Below are 9275 nucleotides of genomic sequence, written 5' to 3' on the forward strand. Positions count from 1 at the left end.
GAAATCCCTCCAGAAACCAGCAGGAGAAAGGCTAGCTTAACTTCAGAGTCTAGCCCAAGCTACAAGCAGCTGAAGTCCAAAAGCACTACTTTAAGCTGACTGTAAACAATATATTTGGAAGTGGGTAAGAACAGTGATTTTCTCTCTTCTACCTGAAAATTGATTTCCTGGGGGGAAAAAGCCTCTGAAAGTGAGAAGGGGGGGATAGAAATGGCAAATTAAATTTTTCAGGGGGAACAGAAATAAACTGAAATGAATTGAATATAAGATTTAATTTGGATAAGTTTGAAATCGGTGGAATCTGTTAAGAGTTTCTTTTTAAATCATGAAAATAGAAGTAAACAATTGTCTATTACTGACTGGTGCCAACATCTGGTGGTGGATGAAAATATACAAAAGCAGTTGCTTTATTACAGGGACTGGCAAAGCCCAGGAAAAGATAACTTGTTTTTGGTGACCTTCAATGTCTTAATAACAGAGAACAGCTGTGACAAAAAAGAAAGAAAATGTTTTGGGCTATCGATAAAGTGAGAATTATAAACTCTAAAAAAAAGAATTGATCTTTCTGGATTATAAATACCAACTTAACTGTGACTTTAAAGCTGTCTGCAGAGAAAGGAAAACCCTGATTTTTAGCTATCATGGAAAACCAGAGATCTGCAGAAAGAATATACCAAGAAAAAACAAATACTTTCCAGAAAGAGATCTATGCTATGTTGCAACTAATCTGAACAACAATGATCTCAAACCGTGAGGAAATTAAAAATAATTTTAAAAATATAAATGGACACATCTCCAATTTAACTTTACAACACAAAAATTCTCAGAAAATAAAAACAGAGTGAGCAGAAAAAACACAACTGAATACCAGACAGAGGAGAGAGATTTCAAGATGGAACTTAACAATAGAAGAAAGTATGACTTGACCCAGATGGAAAAAAACTTACAGGAAATACTGGACATGGAAAAGGCAACCTATACTCTAAAATTACAAAATCAGTTTGAGGATAAAAAAAAGATTTGACAAAATGGATTCTGCCAAGAGAACTACAAGTACTTGAGAGACAAAAAATGATAAAGAAAATCAAGAAAAAAAGAAAGGAAAAGATTCTCAACGAATACGAAGGGGCAAAACCTTCTTACAAAAACATCTTACCTGTTTTGCCTTTTGTACCTGCAACAACATTTATAAGATCATGGAAAGATTCTGTAATTCAGTGAAGCATACTGATCAGTAAAGATGTTTGGCAAAAAAAAAAAAAAAAGGTTAAAGTGAGAATTAAGAAATTAGATGATGGGATTTACCAGAGGGAATATTTAAAAACTAAACATCTGTTTGAATGGTTAAAGAAATAGAAAGATTTTGGATATACATGATTAGTTTAAGAGGGATGAACTCCTTAAGTAACATAGTGTTTTTTCTTTATTTTTTCTTTTGTGTTTTGTTTTTTGACATGAGAAATATAAAAATGTTGGGATGGTTTATATAAAAGAAATGTCTTCTCTGTTTTTGTTTCCCCCCCCCTTTTTTTAAGATATGAGAAATGTAAAAGTGTTGGGATGGCTTGTATGAGAAAAAAGATTTAAATACTTATGTAACTAATTTTGAGAAAATCTTAACCAATAAGAATGCTTTGAATATTGTGGGGAAAATAAATTTAAATAGGAATTCTGTAAACAGGATCTATGATGAGGCAATCAAGATGATCAATTAGAAAAGAAGCTTTATATTGATGTGGTTATTATTTGCAGAAACATGAGGAAATTGTCTATATTTAATTGTCATTTATTCAAATAATAAGAATTGTATTAATTTAAGGTTGGCAAAAGAGAATATTATTGGAAGAAGAGAAAATCAAGCAAAGCTATTATATGGACTATAGAATTATAGAAATTAATTGTTACTGATTGTTTTTTAAATACTAACCCAGATAACAAGCTGTTTACCAAATATTAAGATTATTATGTTAAAAATCAATAGAACACACACATACACACGCACACACACACACAAACCCTCTGGGGATTATTTGTTAGCTATTAAAGCCATTTACCAAATTTTTAAAAAAAGGAATGGGGAAAGGAAGACACTGGGAAAATGGGGCTAGAGGCCAATGGCCAATCAAGTATATTGTGATTACATCTAACATATATTCAGTACCACAGAAGCCATGAGCATCAAAGGGGGAAATGGAACTTGTAAAGTTAGGTGAGCACACAGGACATGGAATGGAATGGAATGGAAAGGCACATTAGCCTTGTTCTAAAACCCCATAAGCCTGTTCTGAGGTTTGTGTCAGCTAATATACCTGGAACAACCAAAATGTTCCAGGTTTTGCTTAGACTCACCCGGAATGGGCTGGCCAAGATTCTAAACCAAAATATATTTGTTTCATGCTTTCATATGTTTTTCATTTCACATACTTATTATATATATTATATATATTAAAAATCTGACATGAACCAGTTTGGTTTACTGATTAAGGCACTAGGCTAGAAACCCAGAGAGTTCTATTCCTACCTTAGCCACTTTGGACCAGTCCAACTGACCTCATAGTTATTGTTGTGGGGAAAATAGGAGGCAGAAGATGTGCTGAATATGTCTGCCCCCTTTTACAATTATTATTGTAAAAATAATACAGGTAAGATACAAATAAATAAATAAAAACATATAGTACTTGATTCCAGTTTTGAAGAAAACAAAATTAATTTCTCAACAAAAAGAAAGCATTTGAGGCCAAATTATATATTACATAAGAGAAAAATAAAATAAATACCATCCTGCAAAAGAGGCATCCAGCACTCAATAGTAAGAAAGTGTCAATTTTCAGTTAGTGTCAGAATCCAATTATATTTCATTTCTAGTTATCGACTATGAAAAACCCCATTTCTGCCCTCTCTGGATTCTGTCATACTACGAAGGGGAAGGGGGATGAGCAAAAGGGGTTTTATGGCTCTCACTTCCTTCATTAAAACTTCAAAGGGACTGAATGTGGATCTCACCAAGAGGACTGACCATTACAATATGGCCATCACCTTTCATCTACTACTCTTTGAAGTCTCCATTCCGCCAGCTGTGAGGAAAAGGGGGAGGAAATGTAATGCCTGGGATTATCGCTGGAAGGATGGTGGGGTGGGGGCTGCTTGGGGACACTTAAAACCTCGAATGGTAGGGGTTGGCCCCTTAGATTCTGTCTAGAACACCTGCAACCATTTTCTCTTAATAAAGATGCCTGTTGGAAGAGATATTCCAAGAGTTCTGTCTTCTTAAGATGTAAAGTGGGATGGGTCCTTACATTAGACAGGATCTGCAGAATTAGTCCACCTGGAAGGGAGAACCTTGCCAGGGGACTTTGCAAAAATTACCATGTCAGACGATGGAGTAGGGAAGGGAGAAAACTCCCCGGAAAGGAAGCCACTGCCCTGACTGAAAACCTGCCAGATGTTGGGATCTGAGAGGTCAGATTCCTCAGGAGAAGAGGTGGTGGAGACACATGACCGAGTGGGAAAAGAAATCAAGAAAGGTGACCCTGAGACGGAGGGGGGCTAATCAACCAGAATGGAAGCAGGAGATGGGGAAATCCCTGCATGCAAGTGAAAAGGAAGGGAGCTGGCCACCGTACTTGGGCCAGATCCTAGAGAAAGCTATCGACGTGATGAAGAGAACCCTCAGCTCCCTAGGAGAGGAGAATTCTGAGCCCTATGGCGGCACCAGCTCCTGGAACCGCAACTGGAGAGACAGTGAGGGGGAAGTGGAACCTACAGCCCCGGGGACATCTGCTGATCCAGTAGTCCCCACTCCCTGCCAACCCACAGATGGTGATCTGGATGGAAGACACTACCACCGACAACAAAGGCACCGATCCATTCAAAGACTCCCGCCGCTGGATATGAGATTCAAGGGGGAGCCGACACACTTGGGTTTTTTCCTAACCCAAGTCCTCAGCTACATGGAGGAATACGGGCAGCACATCCCCAGCGACAAAGCCCGTATCCGGATCATGCAATCTGCTCTGGACGGGCCGGCCACAGATTGGGTAGTGAACTTGCACAACTCCAATGCCCCAGAGCTCAATGACTTCAACCATTTCATGTCCTCTCTGAGAAGGCAATTTGAGGACCCCCTGGCTGATTGCAAAGCCCGCGAAAGGATAAAAATGATGAGGCAAGGCAAATGCCCAGTAGCCGAATATATGCAAGAATTCCGGGCCATTGCCAGCAAACTGAACTGGCCGGAAGACATCCTCCTTAGCAATTTCAAAGATGGACTAAACTATGACCTATATGATGCTTACCTGCCCCAAGGAGGCCCACACCAATTGATGAATGGTATGTCCTGGCAGAGGAAGCAGAGATCAACCTACTGAAGAGGCATCGCCGAGGAAAACAATGGAGCTGCTCACTGCCTGAGTTGACACGTGAACCAGTGAAACCATCGGCTATGGCCAAGAAGCAAACGGGGGTCTTTCAAGTGCAGGAGAGAGGGGCATCGGGCTGTAGAATGCGGCTCAAAAGCCCCCCAGCACAACCCAGACAGATCACCGGCCAGCAGATCTGGGAAGTCTCCAACTAAGCCAAAAGAACCTGCCATGAGAGTGATGGAAGCTGTGGAATCCCCTATCTCTGTCCATCATGGAGAAAGAACTCCAGTCTACACTGCAGGGCCGGTGGATGCCTCAGATGACAGCTCGGAGGGCAAACCCCTGATAAGTGGACCCATCGCACCCATCCTCAAGACAGTGACTATATTAATTCCCCCCATGCCCGAAGTTGTGAAGGTGAAAGCCTTAATAGACTCTGGCTGCACACCACTGCCTCATTAGCCCGACGCTAGTGGGGAATCTGGGCATTCCGTTGAGGAGACTGGAACAACCAATCTCATTTGGCCAGTTAGATGGGTCCATAGCAGGGTGGGGTGCCAGTTACCCTAGCCACTTTACCAATACACCTCTCCCTGGGCAAATATGAGGAAGACATAATGTTTGTAGTGACCCCAGGCATGGAATGCCCGATGATCCTAGGGCTGGAATGGTTAAAGAAATGGAACTCCTGAGTGAATTGGAGGACGGCAGAAATCAATTTCCTGAAAGGGGACCCTATGGACTTAAAATCCCAAGGGGAGCTACCAAATTTAAGAACGGAAAAAGCTTCCATGGGAGAGGAAAAGGGACTACCAGAAATAGCAGAGCAGTGGTTCTCAACCTTTTTAATGCTGCGACCTCCAACCGGTCGTAAGTCGAGGACTACTCAACTGGTGCAGCACCGTTTGCAGAATGGGACTTTTGGCAGGCTCAGCAGGGCAGAGACAGCCTGGACAATTCCTATTGGCTTTTGAAAGCCAATAGAATTAGACGCTATTCAAGAGAGTCTATTCTATTGGCTTTCAAAAGCCAATAGAATAAAAGGGAGTAGCACAGCTAAGGAAAAGGGGGGAAAATGGCGGACTGTGTTGTTTGGCGACCCCCGTGAAATGGTTGTTCAACCCCAAATGGGGTCCCGACCCACAGGTTGAGAACCACTGTACGAGAGGAATACAGATCTGGCTGAAGTTTTCAGTGAGGAGAGGGCGGATGAGCTCCCCTCCCCCACCGACCCATGGGCTGTGCTATTGAATTCAAGCCTGGGGCAAAGCTCCTGAAGCCCAGATTATACTCCATGAGCCCAAAGGAGAAGGAGGAAGTGGAAAGATTCATAAAGAAAAACCTAGAAAGGGGGGTCATTGAGCCAGCCAAGCCTAAAGTGGCCGCCCCGATCCCCTTTAGAGAGAAGAAGGATGGCTCTTTACGCTTATGCATGGATTATAGGCTCCTGAATACAATCAGTGAAAGCAACCTATGCCCCCTGCCCCTTATGAAGGACATGTTGTCACACCTCTCGAAAGGGATTTTTTTTTATTAAACTAGACCTAAGAGAAGCTTACTATCATGTGAGAATTAAGGAAGGAGATGAATGGAAGACCGCATTTAACTGCCCAATGGGGTGCTACGAATTCAAAGTCTTGCCATTTGGATTACAAGGGGGGCCTGCAGTATTTATGCAATTAATCAATGACATTCTAAGGGAGCACCTATTTAAGGAGGTCCTAGTTTACTTAGATGACATTCTTATCTTTCACCGAATCAAAAGAGGAACATGTCAACCTAGTCAGAGCGGTCTTAAAGAAACTGCAAGCCGCCCACCTATATGCCAAACTCTCGAAATGCAAATTCCACCAGGAAAGGATAGACTATCTAGGTTATTGCATATCCCCACAGGGCATTGAAATAGACCCAGAGAAGATCAGAGCAGTATTAGAATAGGAACCACCCTGCACAAGAAAGCAACTGCAAAGTTTCCTGGGCTTTGCAAACTTTTACTGCCAATTCATCCCCTCATTTGCCCAGATAGCCCTGCCCCTTATAAACTTACTAAAAATGAAGGGAGCATCCTCAGTAAAACCTAGCCAGCCACTAACATGGACAATGGAGTGCCAAGCGGCGTTTGAGAGATTAAAAAGACTTTTTTCTGCCGAACCAGTACTGAGGCACCCAGACATGGATAAGCCCTTTGTAATACAGGCGAATGCAAGTGATGTGGCAGTGAGGACTGTACTATTACAAGAAAACAATGAAGGGGTATTGCAACCCTGTGTGTATACATCCAAGAAACTCACCAAAATAGAACAGTGCTGGCCCATGTGGGAGAAAGAGGCATATGGGATACATTGGTCATTATTCACGTGGCGCCAGTTCCTTGAAGGCAACAAAATCCCTTTCCAGGTGTGGACAGACCACATAAATTTGGAAGCATTGAAAATACCCAGGAAGCTCAACCCCAAACAAGCCTGCTGGTCCCAGCATTTTCACCAATTCCACTTTATGCTCAAGCATTTGCCAGGGGAAAAGAACTTCCTGGCAGATGCATATAACAGCACGTGAGCCACTGACTCTAAACCATGATGGTAAAATCACAATTGGCAGTGCCAGTAACCAGCAGAGCCCAAGCTAAATTAAAACCACAGCTGGGCAGCCAAACCAGAATTCTGGGAAAGTTTGGAAACAGATGAATGGTTCCAGAAAAATAAACATGTGTGCACAATGAAAGACGGGCTGCCTTAGGTGGGGGAAAAGTTATAAATACCAACAACCCAAAGAGTCACATTCATGCAGCATTGCCATAACACAAAATCAGCAGGGCATTTTGGATTTGTAAAAATATTGCACTTAATTAAACGGCAATTTTGGTGGCCATCCATGAAAAAGGACATAGAAAGTTACGTGGCCAGCTGCCCAAAGTGTGCAACTGCAAAGAGGCTGCAAGGGAAATCGCCAGGACTGTTACAAACAGTGGCAAATCCCTCAGCCCCCTGGAGAGACATAGCCATGGATTTTATAGTGGAATTACCAAAAAGCAATGGGAATACTGTTGTCTGGACGGTTACGGACTTGTTTTCCAAACAGGTGCACTTTATCCCTTGCCTAAAGATTCCCACTGCAAAAACCTTAGCGAAAATTTTCATCCAGCATATTTACAGATTGCATGGGGCACCCCAACACATCATATCTGATAGAAGAGTGCAATTTATGTCTGCATTTTGGAAGGAATTTTTATCCCTCTTAGGGACCACTCAGGGACTGACATCTAGCCATCATCCACAAGGGGATGGACAAGCAGAATGTTGTAACTCAGTACTTGAGCAATACTTAAGATGCTTTATTAATTTCCAGCAGTCCAATTGGATGGACCTACTCCCTTTTGCAGAAGTTGCCTACAATAATGCAGTCCACTCCAGCACAGGTTACACTCCTTTTCAAATAGTACCAGTCAAAGTTTCAATCCCATGCCAGAACTAACCCCAAATGAACCGGCAATCCCATCACTGAAAGAATGGAAGGAACAATTACAAAACATCTGGCCAATAGTTAGAAAAGCACTAGATGAAAGCACAAGCCGATAAAAAAAGGCTTGAGCCTACACCATTCATTATAGGAGAGATGGTGTACTTATCTACAAAATCCCTAAAATCCCTACACCCTGTAAAAAACTTGGACCAAAATATATAGGGCCTTTTCCAATTAAAAGAGTCATAAACCCAGTAACAGTAGAATTAGAATTACCGAAAAATCTCAGGCAAATGCACCCAATTTTTCATTGCAGTTTGCTGAAAAGAGAGCATCAGTCACCTTTACAGCCAAAAATCCCCCCACCCCCACCTCCAATCATGGTGGAGGGCGAACAACACTTTGAGATAAAGGAAATCCTAGATTCTAGGAGATATCATGGAGCAACTCAGTACCTAGTAGCATAGAAACACCTCCTGCCTCACAAAACAAGTGGGTCAATAAACGTCATGTCAGAGCCTCGAAGCTATTAAAGAAGTTTTATACAGAGTATCCTATCAAGCCAGACTAACTTTTATACCTGTTTTGTTTTCTTTTCAGGTGGATCTCTCTTATTTTTAAGTGGGCAGGATGTCAGAATCCAATTATATTTCATTTCTAGTTATCGACTATGGAAAACCCCATTTCTGCCCTCTCTGGATTCTGTCATACTATGAAGGGGAAGGGGAATGAGCAAAGGGGTTTTATGGCTCTCAGTTCCTTCATTAAAACTTCAAAGGGACTGAATGTGGATCTCACCAAGAGGACTGACCATAACAATATGGCCATCACCTTTCATCTACTACTCTTTGAAGTCTCCATTCCGCCGGCCGTGAAGAAAAGGGGGTGAAAATGTAACACCTGGGATTGTTGTTAGAAGGATGGTGGGGTGGGGGGCTGCTTGGGAACACTTACAACCTCGAATGGTAGGGGTTGGCCCCTTAGATCCTGTCTAGAATACTTGCAACCATCTTTTCTTAATAAAGATGCCTGTTGGAAGAGATATTCCAAGAGTTCTGTCTTCTTAAGATGTAAAGTGGGGTGGGTCCTTACAGTTAGTGACTGGATGATTCCAGACTAATTTTGGGAGCTTCTCTAAATAGAAGAGCTGGGACGTAGGAAATAAAACTGATCATCTTAAACTTTCTCTTTTGAGAAAGCAGTACTACAAGAGGCTTGAGATATGGCTTGAAATATGGCATCGCATGTATTCTGAGCCAATGTTCCCATTCACTCAGAAACTGTCAACCCTTTTATATGATTGCCATTTCCTTTAATACAATAAAGATATATGAACTTGGCTGAAAGTTAGTTCTAAGAACAGACCGTTTTGTCTAAAATCATTTCTGTGTGTGTGTATGTGTGTGTGTGCACGTGCATGCACATATGCATGGAAAGTTGATTTGAATTAAGCTC

This window comes from Crotalus tigris, unplaced genomic scaffold, assembly GCF_016545835.1.
Source record: "Crotalus tigris isolate CLP2741 ecotype Arizona unplaced genomic scaffold, ASM1654583v1 scf7180000024364.846960, whole genome shotgun sequence".
Classification (NCBI taxonomy): domain Eukaryota; kingdom Metazoa; phylum Chordata; class Lepidosauria; order Squamata; family Viperidae; genus Crotalus; species Crotalus tigris.